Raw genomic sequence first — 16,606 nt, forward strand, 5'->3', positions numbered from 1 at the left:
AGGGCTGATCAGGGGGTTGGGGCGCCTTCCCCTGTCACAAACAGAGCAGGGCGAATAGGGAGGTTGTCGCCCCGCCCCCTGTCACACACAGAGCCGCAGGGCGATCAGGGGGTTTGGGCGCTGCCCCCTGTCACACTGATCCCAGTGCCAGGAGGCCTCGAGGCTCTGCTGATCCCGGTGCTGGCAGGCATATTACCCTTTTACTATATAGGATAGAGGCCTGGTGCACGGGTGGGGGCCAGCTGGTTTGCCCTGAAGGGTGTCCTGGATCAGGGTGGGGGTCCCCACTGGGGTGCCTGGTCAGTCTGGGTGAAGGGCTGAGGGCTGTTTTCAGACTGGCGGGTGACTGAAGCTCCCAACTGCTCCTTTTTTTCTTTTTTTTCTTTTTTATTCTGGGCCAGCTTTAGCTCTGACTCCAGCTCTGAGGCCTCTGCTGCTGAAAGCACGTATCTGGTTTGTTTGTGTTCTATAATCGAACCACTGTATCAACTCCAGCTCTGAGATCCCGGCTCGCTGAAAGCAGGTTTCTGGGGTTTTGTTTAGCTTCTATAGTTGTAACTATGTTTCAAACTGCAAGCTCAGAGGCCAGCAAGGCAGGTGGGGAACGTTGGAGTCCTTCGTCACTGAAGCAATCAAGCCTCATGTTAGTTTCAAGCTGCCTGGCTGCCGGCCACCATCTTGGCTGGCAGTTAATTTGCATATCGCCCTGATTAGCCAATGGGAAGGGTAGTGGACATACGCTAATTACCATTTATTATATAGGATAGATAGATAGATAATACATACTTATGGTAATAAAGCATCATGATAAGTTTTCAAATGAATGTTTTTTTCAGGCAATTAAAAACTTGTTAGGCATCTATTTATGATGAATATAGCACTAATTTTTACTTTCTTATTTTATCTGCCCAGTATCTATTTATTGGAATGAAACTGTTTTGCATCATGATTTATAAATAACAAGAGCCCATGAGCCCTGGCCCTTGTTGCTTATTGGTGAGAGCATTGGCCTGCACACTGAAAGGTCTTGGGTTCGATTCCCGATCAAAGGCATGTTCCTAGATTGCAGGTTCTCTCCCTGCACCCAGTTGGGGTGTGTGCAGGAGGCAACCAGTGGAGGTGTCTCTCTCACATCAATGTTTCTCTTTCTTTCTCTTTCCCTTCTCCCTCCTCCCTCCCTTCTCTGGAAAAGTAATGTCCTGGGGTGAGGATTAACAACAACAACAAAACACCCATGAGACAAGATTTTTGCTGAGTCTTTCTGGGTTTTTAATAAGACCCTGTGATTTATCTCTATGTATCAATTAGAAATTTTCTCATATCTTAAATTCTTAGTATTATTTAAATATGTATTTTTTATTTTTTTATTATAAACATTTTGCAGCAAAATCTTCCTGGTACCTTCTTGTTCTTAAGATATTTTTATGGTGTCTCATTTTTTACTTCTTCATTTATTCAACAAATATTTATTGCATACTCATTGAGTGCCAGATACTGTGCCAGGCTTTTATGGAATCTGAACAATGACAATCTTTGTTTGTTTGTTTGAATACCATTGCTCTCAGAGAGCCTTGTATACAGTACACAAGTCTTTAATAGTAACCCAATTTAACAGACATCAGAACTTCAACTACTTTTTTTGTGTGTTTAATGTCGCTAATGTCTCTTTTCAAATCTGTGTTTTGCTTTTGTCTTTGATTCTTAGGTGTGGAGGCCTTTCTGTGTTCTTGCTTCCTACTTCACAGAGAACATAGAGGCTTTACGATGTGAACTCTATTGCTTCCAGTTCTCCCAAGTACAAACTTCTGTGCATTTTTATTCATGCTTATTCTCCGTCCTTGCCTTGCAGTATGAAGTGTCACTCCCTTTTTTTGCATTTGATGCTGTTGGCTATTTCCTTTTTCTCAAAAATCTCTGTTACCTTAGATTTCATGACTCCCCACACTGTTAATTTTCCTCACAAAACATCAATTCTTTTCTGCTTTCCATTTTGGGGTCAGCTGTCACCATTTGCAGTTTAACTATTGATATCACCCCAGGTTCCATTCTTTGCCCATTTATTTTCTCACAGAACTTTTACCCTCTTACCCATTCCTTTGTTTTATTTACAACGAAGACTTCTATATCTGGGTCACATCTAGATATCACCCTTCACCTGGCATATACCTTCAGTTTCCAACTACCTACTGGATGTCTGCACCTGGGTATGTCATGACACTGCAAATTCCACAAGTCCCAAACTGATCTGTTCCATCGCCTAGTGTGTGTATTTAGTTCTATGAGATTTTATTACCTGTGTAGGCTTGTGTAACTACCACTAGAGTCAAGATACAGAACAGTTCAGTACCACAGGATTCCTTCTTCTGGCCTTTTATATCCATGCCCACCTTTCTCCCCATCCCACTGCTTCTGTCGCACCCTTACTCATTTCCTAACATGTGTCAACTTGGCAACTTTTGGCAATTCTCTGTACTTTTGTTATATGACCCAGCTGGCATGGCTTAATGGTTGATCATCAACCTATGAACCAGAAGGTCATGGTTTGATTCCCAGTCAGGGCACATGCCTGGGTTGCGGGACTTGATCCCCAGTGTGGGGCATGCAGGAAGCAGCCAATCAATGATTCTCTCTCATCATTGATGTTTCTATCTCTCCCTCCCTTTCGCTTCTTTTCTGAATCAATAAAAATATATTTTAGCCCTGACCGGTTTGGCTCAGTGGATAGAGCATTGGCCTGCGGACTGAAGGGTCTCAGGTTCGATTCCAGTCAAGGGCATATACCTTGGTTGTGGGCACATCCCCAGTGGGGAGTGTGCAGGAGGTAGCTGATCGGTGTTTCTCTCTCATTGATGTTTCTAACTCTCTATTCCTCTCCCTTCCTCTCTGTAAAAATATCAATAAAATATATTTAAAAATACATATATATACTAGGGGCCCGGTGCACGAAATTCGTGCACTGGGTGTGTGTGGGGGGGAGTGTCCCTCAGCCCAGCCTGCCCCCTCTCACATACTGGGAGCCCTCAGGCGTTGACCCCCATCACCCTCCAATTGCAGGATCGGCCCCTTGCCCAGGCCTGACGCCTCTGGCCTAGGCGTCCGGCCCGGGCAGCGGGGACCCGCAGCTGCAGCGGCCCCGCGATCATGGGCTTCGCTTTAGGCCCAGGCAAGGGACCCCTAGCTCCTGGGACTGCCAGCTTCGACCGTGCCCAGCTCCTATCGCTGGCTCCACCCCTACTTCCTGCTATCACTGGCCAGGGCAGAAAAGGCACCTGATTCTCCGATCATGGCTGGGGGGCAGGGCAAAGGCGGCTCCCAGGGCCGCCTTTGCCCTGCCCCCCAGCTCTTAGCTCCCCCCTGGGTTTCCAATCACTGTCAGTGGCATGGGGCTTCTTCCTGCTTTCCCTTTCGCCTCCCTGCATTGTGCCTACATATGCAAATTAACCGCCATCTTGTTGGCAGTTAACTGCCAATCTTAGTTGGCAGTTAATTGCCAATCTTAGTTGGCAGTTAATTTGCATATAGCCCTGATTAGCCAATGAAAAGGGTATCGTCGTATGCCAATTACCATTTTTCTCTTTTATTAGTGTTGATATTTTAAAAAATAAAAAATGTTATATAAATATATCATGACTAGAGGCCGGGTGCATAAAAATTTGTGCACTCGGGGGGGGAGGGAGGGTCCCTCAGCCCAGCCTGTGCCCTCTTGCAGTCTGGAACCGCTCGGGAGATAACGACCTGCTGGCTTAGGCCTGCTCCCGGGTGACAGAGGGCAGGCCCAATCTCTAGGTGCAGTCCCTGGTCGGGCTCAGAGCAGGGCCGATTGGGGAGTTGGGGCACTGCCCCCTGTCATGCACAGAGCAGGGCCAATCAGGGGGTTGGGGCGCTGCCCCCTCTCACGCACAGAGCAGGGCCCATCAGGGGGGTTGGGGCTCCATACCCTGTCACGCACAGAGCAGGGTCAATCAGGGGGTTGGGGAGCTCCCCCCTATCAGGCACAGAGCAGGGCCGATCAGGGGGTTGAGGAGCTCCCCCCTGTCACTCAGAGTAGGGCCGATAGGGGAGTTGGGGCACCACCCCCTGTCACACTCAGGGCAGGGCGGATCAGGGGGTTGGGGCTCTGCCCTGTATCACCCACAGAGCAGGGCCGATCAGGGGGTTGGGGTGCCACCACTGTCACACTCAGGGCAGGGCCGATGGGGAGGTTATGGCTCTACCCCATCATATACAGAGCAGGGCCCGTGGGGGGGGGCGCTGCCCTCTATCACCTACAGAGCAGGGCCGATCAGGGGGTTGGGGCGCCGCCACTCTCACACTCAGGGCAGGGCCGATGGGGAGGTTATGGCTCTACCCCGTCACACACAGACCAGGGCCTGTGGGGGGGGGTGGAGTTGGGGTGCCGCACCTTGTCACACACAGAGCCGCAGGGTGATCAGGGGGTTGCGGCGCCTTCCCCTGTCACAAACAGAGCAGGGCGGATAGGGAGGTTGTGGCCCCGCCCCCTGTCACACACAGAGCTGCAGGGCGATCAGGGGGTTTGGGTGCTGCCCCCTGTCACGCTGATCCCGGTGCTGGGAGGCATATTACCCTTTTACTATATAGGATAGAGGCCTGGTGCATGGGTGGGGCTGGCTGGTTTGCCCTGAAGGGTGTCCTGGATCAGAGTGGGGACCCCACTGGGGTGTCTGGCCAGCCTGGGTGAGGGGATGATGGCAGTTTGCAGCTGGTCACACACCCTTCAGGATGGGGGTCCCCACTGGGGTGCCTGGCCAGTCTGGGTGAGGGGATGATGGCTGTTTGCAGCTGGTCACACACCCTTCAGGGTGGGGGTCCCCACTGGGGTGCCTGGCCAGTCTGGGTGAGTGGCTGAGGGCTGTTTTCAGGCAGGCGGGTGACTGAAGCTCCCAACCGCTCCTTTTTTTCTTTTTTATTCTGGGCCAGGTTTAGCTCTGGCTCCATCTCTGAGGCCTCTGCTGCTGAAAACAGGTATCTGGTTTGTTTAGGTTCTATAGTCAAACTCTGTATCAACTCCAGCTCTGAGATCCCGGCCGGCTGAAAGCTGGTTTCTGGGGTTTTGTTTAGCTTCTATATTTGTTACAATGTTTTTTAAACTGCAGGCTCAGAGGCCATCAAGGGAGGCAGGGAACATTGGAGTCCTCCGTCACTGAAGCAAGCAAGCCTCATGTTAGTTTCAAGCTGCCTGGCTGCCAGCCGCCATCTTGGCTGGCAGTTAATTTGCATATCTCACTGATTAGCCAATGGGAAGGGTAGTGGTCTTACGGCAATTACCATGTTTCTCTTTTATTAGATAGGATACCTTTTAGAATTAATTTTTAAAATTTTAAATCCTTTTTAATTTTTCAGTTACAGTTAACATACAATATGATATTAATTTCATGTGCACAACATAATTATTAGACATTTATGCAACTTATAAAGTGATCACCCCAGTAAGTCTGGTACCCATCTGACACCATACATACTTATTAGAATATTATTGACTGTATTCCCTATGCTGTGCTTTACATCCCCATGACTATTCTGTAACAAACTTCTTAACCCCTTCACCTTTCCACCAATCCTCTCAACCCTGGCAACCATACCATTCTCTGTCTCTATGATTCTGTTTCTGTTCTTCTTGCTTGCTTATTTTGCGTGGGTTTTTTTTTTTTTTTTAGATTCAATTGTTGATAGATATGTGTTTATTGCCATTTTATTGTTCATACTTTAAAATTTCCCCTTCTTTTTCTTCATGAAGAAGACCCTTTAACATTTCTTCATGAAGACCCTTTAACATTTCATGTAATACTGGTTAGGTGGAGAATTCCTTCAGCTTTTTCTTTTCTGGGAAGCTCTTTATCTGTCCTTCGATTTTAAATGATTCTAAACTCAGCTTTGCTGAGTAGGGTAATCTTGGTGTAGGTCTGTGCTTATCATCACTTTAAATATTTCTTGCCAATCCCTTCTGGCCTGCAAAGTTTCTGTTGAGAAATCAGCTGACAGTCTTATGTGAGCTCACTTGTAGTTAACTAACTGCTTTTCTCTTGCTGCTTTTAAGACTCTCTCCCTTTAATCTTTTTTTAGTAATTGAATTCAGTTACTTCTGAAGTTTTTCAAGAATAGATTGGTAAATACATATTTCTTTACCTTCACATTTTTTTCATATTAGGTGTCCTTTCTGTGGCAAAATCTGGATTTTTCCCTTTTAAGATTCTTTTGTTTATTACTTTGATACATTTTTAGCTGTATGTGTGTGTGTGTGTGTGTGTGTGTGTGTGTGTGTGTGTGTGTTGTTTTTTTGCTCCTGGATCTGAATTTCTGGTTTCAGCATCTACCGTGACCACTTCCCTGCACTTTTATTTTAATGATTCAATATTAGATAATTTAAGCCTAATTTTATTTATTTATTTATTTATTTATTTTTAAATATATTTTATTGATTTTTTTTACAGAGAGGAAGAGAAAGGGATAGAGAGTTAGAAACATTGATCAGCTGCCTCTTGCACACCTCCTATTGGGGATGTGCCCGCAACCAAGGTACATGCCCTTGGCTGGAATCGAACCTGGGACCTTTCAGTACGCAGGCTGACGCTCTATCCACTGAGCCAAACCAGTTAGGGCATTTAAGCCTAATTTTAATCTAACATTATAAATGTGTTTTCTTTAAATTGCTAGTATACATGTTGATCACAGTTTATATATTTTGTATATTTAATTGACATAATATATTTGAGAGGCAATACCCTAATTATTTGGCCCTTTATTTTATATACGTGTTAGCTTCTCTCTCACATTATTAGAATTAGCATTTTGTAGGTGGCACTTTTCATATGAGGACTTCTCTTGTATCAGTATAAACATGTCCTCCCTGATTTTGTACAGAACAATCATTTGCTTTCTAAGAAATGTTATTAGTTGCTAAAATAATGAAAGAAGTTACATGTTAGGAAATTAAGGAGCCAAGAACACTCTTACTTTAATGAGAAGATTGAACATTTTATAATTTTTTGCATTTCGTGTTATTGAATACATTCCAAACATTTATAAGTGCAATGGATTGCTTTAGATACTAGGCCCAATGATTTTTTAAAAATCCTCATCTGAGGATATGTTTTTATTGATTTTAGAGAGGGGGAGGGGGAGAGGGAGGGAGGGAGAGAGAGAGAGGAAGGGGGCAGGGGAGAGAGAGAGAGAGAGATGAGAAAGAAACATCAATAGGTTGTCTCCCATACAAGCCCCAACTGGGGATCAAACCCACAATTTAGGTATGTGCCCTGACCGGGAATTGAACCTGTAACCTTTTAGTGTATGGGACAATGCTCTAACCAACTGAGCCATCAGGCCAGGGTGACCAAATGATTTTGAAACACTGAGGAGAAGATATGGCTAAAGCTGCCATTTAAAAGTTATAAGCATGAGATTGTTGGTGGCAGCTGGACCATAGTGGTAGCAGACAGCCAGGATGAACTCAACCAGAAGCTGAATTACTGCTACTGGCTTACAGAATATTGAGAAATGCAGAAGCATTTTTTGAATATATAAATCAAAATGGAAACTCCCAACCCTATGTGGAAGAGTGCTTAGAGAGGTCTCTAGCTAAAAGTGAACAACAAGTAAAGGCAAAATGGACACAATAAAGCAATTTGAAAGCCTTTTGCTTCAAGAACTGACATGGCTAAGTATTGAAGTATACAAGGTGAGGATCATCCATCTTCTTAACTAACTTATTTTTACTAAGTCTGAAGGTATCTATTTCCTTTGTTGAACTGACAAGCTTGTAACAAGGTGTTTGTGAATATGAACAATATGAACGTTTTCTTAATGTGGAACTGGAACAATGACCTCAAGGCCATTATAATCTTCCTTGTAAGACACTTGTCCATGTAATTTGACATTGCTGGATATTGGGAAGGGAAGTTATGGGAGATGTAAAACCCGTTTTTCTATCTCTGTCCCTGAAGATTGATTTTGTTGTCAAGTTTTCAGCATACAAGTAATTGCACGTTTTTAGATATGATTTATTTAATTATTCTCCATGAGAAAACAGACCATAGGGAAATAGCTTTGGAAATATTAAATATGCTTAGTAAATTTAAGATTTTTAAAAATTACAAGTTATAAAGTTTTCTTTCTAGAATGGAACTAGATTAAATTAAATACCCAATCCTTTTTTCCTCAAAAATATACTTACATACATACAGTCACCATTAAAATAACCATGGATATTGTCCTGGCCAGTGTTTCTGAGTGGTTAGAGTATTGGTCTGGGCATGGAAGGATCTAGGGTTCAATTCCTAGTTGAGGGCATGTTGTTACGTGGGTTGCAGGTTTGATCCCTGGCCTTGGTCTGTGTGTGTGGGAGGCAACCAATCGCTGTGTCTCTCTCACATGTCTCTCTCACATGCCTCTCTCTCTCTCTCTCTCTCTCTCTCTCTTTCTCTCTCTCTCTCTCTCTCTCTCTCTCTCTCCCTTCCCCCCCCTTCCTTTTTCTCCCCCTCTCCCTCCCTCCTTTCCACTCTCTCTGAGAATCAATGCAAAAAATATCCAAGGGTATGGATTAACAATAAAATACCATCGATATACTTCTTTGTCCTTTTGGATGGAGGTTATAGAAGGCATATAGAAATGTTAGTGTATTCTGCATTGAGATAAATTACACTAAACCACTTATTACTTCCATGGCAAAGGCAGATTCTTGTTAGTGGGAAATAGTGTTGAGAGTTGCTTGCAGGAGATGAAGAATGAATGTAGAGGAGAAGCTGATGGGACACTTTGGTGAGAGACTTTGTAAGGTTTGGGTTTGAGTACCTGGGAAGCAAAGTGCCATGGATGTAGGGAGCAGGTCTTTCTCCTCATATCTGCACAGAACCCAGCTCTGTCCTGGCAATGTGCAAACAATGGCTCTGGGATTATCAGGGGCTGCCTCCTTGATATGAGCACTGGGGAGTGAGCAACAGGTGCCCTCAACTTTCGTATCAGTGGTTCTCCTTCAGGCAATGTGAAGGGCAGTGGACAATGGCCAGGGGCAGCTGAAGCAAAAGAGGAAGAACTCATTAGATCTAGGCCGGTAATTGGTTTGTGAACACCTGAAAGGTGCAGGGTCAATATTACACCATTCCAGGAACACCATTCCCATTTTACTCAGTGTGAATCTCAGTTATACTTCAGGGAGTGACATTCACCCAGAATACAGTGTCAATTGTACCCCTAGGAATTAGGCAATGTGGCTACCTAGTCCTGGAAAGCATCCCTTTTGGAGATTTCCAAAAATAATTACAGCTGTTTTACATGGACTGCTGAGGTTCAAATTATCAAACTGGTAGGGACTAAAGCCATTGTGATTTTGAGTTTTGAGATAATATATCCTCATTTTAGTCAGTTGGTCTGATAACATCTGGGAATCCTGGTTACTTAGTTTTATACCACTTTTGTCAGGAATTTTTATGTTCCCTTATAGCAGAGGCCTAGCTGGAATCTAAACAGTGTTCCTGATACAAGTGTATTATTTACATGAGGGCTTGGAGTGCCTCATAGTGGGTCAAGGACCAAGAACATGAACACTTTTCCTTTTGTTCAAAGCTTGTTTTATGTTCCAAAATAATATTTTCTTCATTTAAGTTCTGTGTTTTTCTTGTCAAATATATCTCTAAGTAATTTCAATGTTTTTTTTCTACTATGAACAGAGTATTTCACCTCATTTCCTTTTCTAAATGCTTATTAAAAGACTAGAGAAAAGCCATTAACTCTTCTTTAATCTTGTCTTTAGTCATCTTTCTAAATTCTCATGAATTCTAGTAATATTTTTGCCCGCATCTCTTGAGTTTTATCTCCTTTCCCCCTAACATTTAAACAGTTTTTCCTGTCTTACTGAATGTACTAACTGTCCAAGACAATGTTAAATAATAATGCTGATATAGCATTCCTGACCAGTTTTTTATTTAAATGAAATGGTTTTGTTGCCTTGCTATTTAGAATATTTTCTGTTGGTTTTGGTAGTCTATTATATTAAGAGTTTACTTTTATTGTATGTAGAATTTATATTAGGACTGGCTAGTGTATTTTAACAAAAACATTTTCAGCACCTATTAATATGATTATATAGTTTTTCTCTTTAAATTTGTTGCTATGATAGATTATATTAAACCAAATAAAAAACTACTTGATTACATTGTTGGATTAAATGTAATTGGAATCGTGTGTCTATATTTATAAACTTGGAAATGTATATCCTCATAAGTGAGAATGGCCTATAGTTTCCTGTTTTGTTTTATATTGTCTTTATTAAATTTAGATTTAAAGTAGGTTGACTTCATAAAGTGAATTAGTGGGCTTTCTATTTTTTTATTAATAGCCTGGAGTAGTTTAAAACACATTGAAATTTTGTGCTATTTAAAGAATAGATAAAAATTATCTAGGAGTCCATCTGTGTCTGGTGCATTTTGGTTATAGATTAACACTTTATCAATTCCATCTACCGTATTTGTTCTCTTCATGTTTACCATCAGTTTTAGGTCCTTTCTGCTTATATTGGAAATCATCTATTTACCCCAGTTTTCAAAGCTTTTGACAATCCAGGACCCCTCAGGGGATGTTGGATTGCCGGTTTCAGCCCGATCCCGGCAGGCCAGGCTGATGGACCCCACCCGTGCATGAATCTATGCACCAGGCCTCTAGTATGCATATAAGATCTTTGGTTAATTTTTTCCCGCCCTCTCCCTTCCCCGCATCCCTCTGAGATTCATCAGTCTGTTCCATGTTTCCATGCCTGTGCGTTGAGCATCTGCCCCCAGGTGGTCAGTGCACATCATAGCTACCGGTCAAATGGTTGAACAGTCGAACGGCCGCTTAGGCTTTTATGTATATAGATAACAGCACAAGCTGGTATTCTTAATTGCTGTAAGCTTATAAGACAGAGGTAAAAACACAAGAAAAAATAACATACACATACAATAAAGCAAAATTATATTTTTTATGTAGAAAGCTCTAATTTTGTAGAGAAGTAACTGAGAGAATTCGGCTTCAAATTGATTAAATGTACCTATTAACTTATTGCTGTCACCACCACCAGTTGTTGCTAATTCTGATTTTTTTAAAAATATATTTTATTGGTTTTTTACAGAGAGGAAGGGAGAGAGATAGAGAGTTAGAAACATCGATGAGAGAGAAACATCGATCAGCTGCCTCCTGCACATCCCCCACTGGGGAAGTGCCTGCAACCCAGGTACATGCCCTTGACCGGAATCGAACCTGGGACCTTTCAGTCCACAGGCCAACGCTCTATCCGCTGAGCCAAACCGGCTTTGGCATAATTCTGATTTTTTACTTTTCACATTTAATAGTAATTATTATAACTTATTAATAGGTAACTATATACCAGGTAGTAAAAGAAATTATAATAACCTTATTCAATCTTCCCAATAACACTGTAAATATGTATTATAAGCATCTTGCCCAACATCAATTTATTTAATTGGTCAGAATACTTATAGTGTTTCTTACGTTAGTGGGGAAAAGTTGGTGTCCCTTTGTACTCAAAATCATTTATTCCTGAAAACTAACTTGATTATGCAATATACCAGTGGGCTTTTCCAGTATCCCTAATGCAGAATAGAGAAAAGTGCATAATCCTTTCTACATAAATACACATATCTGTACTACCTTCTCTACCTTTGATACATCTTCCTTGCCCCTCCCCTTTTCTTCCACCTCGTCATCTTCTTCTCACACCCCAGAAGCCTTTCTCTCCTCCTTGAAGTGACCTTTTGTTTACCTTGAGAGTTATATATCTTGTTTATCAACATACAAGACACATCTGAGCATATTCAACTATAATGAGCATATTCATCTGAGCATAATTACTACTATGATGAGTGCTCCTGTGGAGCTCAGGGTTTAGACCTGTTCTCTACATGGATTCCCAGTAAGCTCACCCAACCCCTCAAACTGGTTCCTCTCCTCTTCTAGTTTTATACATCTCAGCAAGTGTAGGAATGTAATTGGGTAATCATACACCCAGTTATTCAAGTTATAAACTTAGAAATTATCCTTGATTTCTCTTTTTCCCTCTTTACAGCACTCCCAACCATTATCTCTACCTCCAAACCTCTACTCCCAAAACATAACCTGAAGCGATTTCTCCCCTTTGTCACTTCTACCACTTTTTCTAAATGATAATCATCTCTTCCCTAGACACTAATACCATTCTAAACATTCTAACATTCACCCTACTTCCACTCTTGCCACTTTATGCTCCAGAGTTCACCAGGCAGCCAGATGATCTTCTAAAAATCTAAATTATTTCATTGTCCTTTTCAAAACTACCTAATGGCTTCCTAATCTATATATATAAAAGGCTAAGTGTCCATCTGTCTGACCGGTACCTATGATGCGCACTGACCACCAGGGCGTAGACGCTCAATGCAGGCGCTGCCATGACACACACAGGCCATTTAAAAATAAACGACACCATGGACCTGCACTGACAAACCAACACTCGGCTTCCCCCAAGTGGGACACAGGCCCTGCCACCACCCTGGAGCGACACCGCACCAAATCGCAGCCAACGCTGCCAAGACCCCATGGTACTAAATGTGGCCCAGAGCCCAGCCCAGCCCAGAAACAGTCACCGTGGGCGCTGGGTAATGACATCACGTAGCAACGCCTGGCTTCCTCTCCCTAGCAACTAGCCTCCTTGGAGTTTCTTCAGCCCAGGAACCTGACTTGCTTTATAGCCAAGTGCAAACATTTTACAATTTAACCAAATGTCTGTGAAGTGTTTTCCCGTGTCTCATCTCATTTGATCCTCACAGAACTCCTGGAGTAGGTAGATAGGAGACTCGGTAGATCCTATTTTCTTTTCATTAGCAAGACACAAATAGCGGTATTAAAATATTTCTTCTAATTAATTTCCTTTCAATGTGCATGAATTGGTGCACTGGGACACCAGTGCATTTATAATAAAAATTACATACCTTGGCCTAAAAGGATCTATATAAATCAGACTTTCTTTTTTTTTAAAATATATTTTATTGATTTTTTACAGAGAGGAAGGGAGAGGGAAAGACTGTCAGAAACATCGATCAGCTGCCTCCTGCACACTCCCCACTGGGTATGTGCCCGCAACTAAGGTACATGCCCTTGACTGGAATCGAGCCTGGGACCCTTGAGTCCACAGGCCGACACTCTATCCACTGAGCCAAACTGGTCAGGGCAATCAGACTTTCTTTTATCTCCAATCTCATCTTTGCTTATCTTATATCATATCCTGTGTGTATTTTCTTTGTAGTTTTTTATTTGCTTGCTTGTACTAATATGTGTGTTAGCTTTATGATTTGTGTACCCTCTAATGAACCAGAACTGTACATATCTATTATAGGGGCAGAGGCAGTGGTAGTGTGGAAACCAGTTCTTCTTTAAACAGTTAGCCTATTAAAAGCCTAGAGGACGCCTGGCTTGTGTGGGTCAGTGGTTGAGTGTTACCCTATGAAGCAGGAGTCATGGTTCAATTCCCAGTCAGGGCACATGCCCAGGTTGTAGGCTCGATCCCCAGTGGGAGTTGTGTGGGAGGCAGCCAATCAATAATTCTCTCTCATTGATGTTCCTATTCTCTCTCCCTTCCTCTCTAAAATCAATAAAGATATATTTAAATATATCTATCCACTGACCCTAACTGGCTAAGGCAGTGGTTCTCAACCTTGGCTGCACATTAGAATCACCTGGGAATCTTTTTAAAATCCTGATTTTTGGGCCTCATCCTCCGGAAATTCTGTTTCTTTGTTATGGGGTGGGGCCACAACATTAGTAACAAAGAAACAGAATTTCCGGAGGATGAGGCCCAGAAATCAGGATTTTAAAAAGATTCCCAGGTGATTCTAATGTGCAGCCAAGGTTGAGAACCACTGGGCTAGGGCATAACAATATATTTTTTAAAATAACCTAGGGAAGACCCATATATCTGTGGTCAGTTGATTTTGGACAAAGATATTGAGACCTTATATTATGGAAAGAATGATCTTTTCAACAAATGATGCTGAAATAAATGGATCTCTACATCCAAAAGAATAAATTTGGACCCCTACCTCACACTATATTAAAAAAATTAACTCAAAATGTACCAGAGACCTAAATGTAAGAACCAAAACTATAAATCTCTTAGAATGAAATGTAGGAGTAAATCTGTATGACCCTTATTGTGCAACAGATTCTTAAGTATGACATCAAAAGCATAAGAAACAGCAACAACAAAAATAGATAACTGGACTTCATCAAAATTAAAAACTCTTATGTGTTAAAGGACACTACCAAGAAAGTGAAAAGACAACTCACTTAATGGGAGAAAATATTTGCAAGTCATATATCTGACAAGAGTCTACTATACATACTATACAGGGTAGGGCAAAGGTAGGTTTACAGTTGTTTGTAGGGAAAATAATACAATAATTAATAGATAATAATACAAGAATAAACTGTGTTTCATGTGTTGTAAACCTACTTTGGCCCAGCCTGTATAAATAACTTACAATTTAACAATAAAAGAAAAACAACTGAATTAGAAATGAGCCAAGGATTTGAATAGAGATTTTTCCAGAAAAGATAAACAAATAATCAATAAACATAAGAAAAGATGCTCAATATCACCACCATTAGGAAAATGCTAATTTAAACAATAATGACATACTAACTCACACCCATCATGATGTCTATAAAAAAAAAACACAGAAAATAAGTGTTGGCAAAAATGTGGAGAAAATGGAGCCCTCACGCATTACTGGTAGGAATGTAAAATGGGGTAGCCTTTCAGAAAAACAATTTGGCCATTCCTTAAAAAGTTCAAACTAGAGTTTCCATATGACCCAGCAATTCTACTAAGTATATATCCAAGAGAATTGAAAACATATGTGTACATGAAAACTTGTACATGGATGTTCATTGCAGTATCCTATATAATAAAAGCCTAGGTGGCGTCACGCCCTCATGCCATGTTGTCACAAGATGGGCACCACAAGATGGCCAGCAGGGGAGGGCAGTTGTGGGTGATCAGGCCAGCAGAGGAGCAGTTAGGCGTCAATCAGGCTTGCAAGGGCGATCAGGCTGGCAGGCAGAAGCGGTTAGGGGCAATCAGGCAGGCAGGCAGGCGAGCAGTTAGGAGCCAGTGGTCCTGGATTGTGAGAGGGATATCCCAGATTGGAGAGGGTGCAGGCTGGGTTGAGGGACACGGCCCCTGTCGTCCCTCTCCCCCCCGCCCCCCACACGAATTTCATGCACTGGGCCTCTAGTTATTTATAATAGCCAAAGGCAACCCACATGATCATCAACTGATGAATGGATAAGCAAACTGTTATATTTTCATTCAATGGGATATTATTCAGCCATTAAAGGGAATGAAGCACTGCTACCTGTTACCACATGGATGGACCTAGAAAACATTATACTAAATGAGAGAAGTCTAACATAAAAGACTACATATTGAATTATTGGATGTATATAAAATGTCCAGAATAGGCAAATACATAGAGATAGAAAGTAGATTAGTGGTTGCCAGGGGTTGAGAGGAGGAGAGAATGACTGCTAACAGGGTATCTTTTGAGGGTGACAAAAATGTTCTGGTGTTAGATAATGGTGATGATTGCATAACTTTGTGACAATGCTAAAAACCACAGAATTGAACACTTTAAAGCGGTGAAGTTTATATTATATAAATTTTATCTAAAAACACTGGAAGATTTAAAAAGCCTAGGGAAAATGTCAAGAATTTGTTATGTATTTCCTCTGGAGCCGAGGAAAGAGGTCACACTAGATATATAAATTTAGGAGAGATTGGAATATTGATGAGATATAGTATGTTGAGTCTGTGTCTCCAATTACAGATAATATGATTGAATATTAAGAAAATACTATGGACTACAGAAAGCAACCACTAAAACTAGTAAGTGAATTTAGCACAGCACTAGGATAGAAAGTCACATTAAAAAATCAGTTGCATACTTATATACTATAGGAAATAGTTGGAAAATGAAATTTTAAAAAACACTCCATTTATAATAATTTTATAAAACACTAGAGGCCATGTGCACAAAATTCATGCACTGGGGGGAGGGGGGTGTCCCTCAGCCCGGCCTGCACCCTCTTGCAGTACGGAAGTCCTCAGGGGATGTCTGGCTGCTGGCTTAGGCCCTCTCCGCCCAGGTAGCAAGCCTAAGCTGGCAGTCAGACATCCTTAGCACTGCTGTGGAGGTGGGAGAGACTCCTGCCACCGCCGCTGTGCTCGCCAGCTATGAGCTCAGCTCAGGGCTTCTGGCTGAGCAGCACTCCCCCTGCGGGAATACACTGACTACCGGGGGTGGGGGGGTGGGGGGGAGGGCAGCTCCTGTGTTGAGCGTCTGCCCCCTGGTGGTCAGTGCACATCATAGTGACCAGTTGTTCTGCTGTTCAGTTGATTTGCATATTAGCCTTTTATTATATAGGATAAAGTACTTAGAATATATTGAACAAGTAGTATGTAGAACCTCTACATTGAAACTTATAAAACATTGCTGAGAGAAATTATATAAGAGCTAAATAAATTACAAAACATACCATATTCATGGTGTGAAATAAGACGACATATATA

The sequence above is a fragment of the Myotis daubentonii genome, chromosome 10 (assembly GCF_963259705.1).
Source record: "Myotis daubentonii chromosome 10, mMyoDau2.1, whole genome shotgun sequence".
Taxonomy (NCBI): Eukaryota; Metazoa; Chordata; class Mammalia; order Chiroptera; family Vespertilionidae; genus Myotis; species Myotis daubentonii.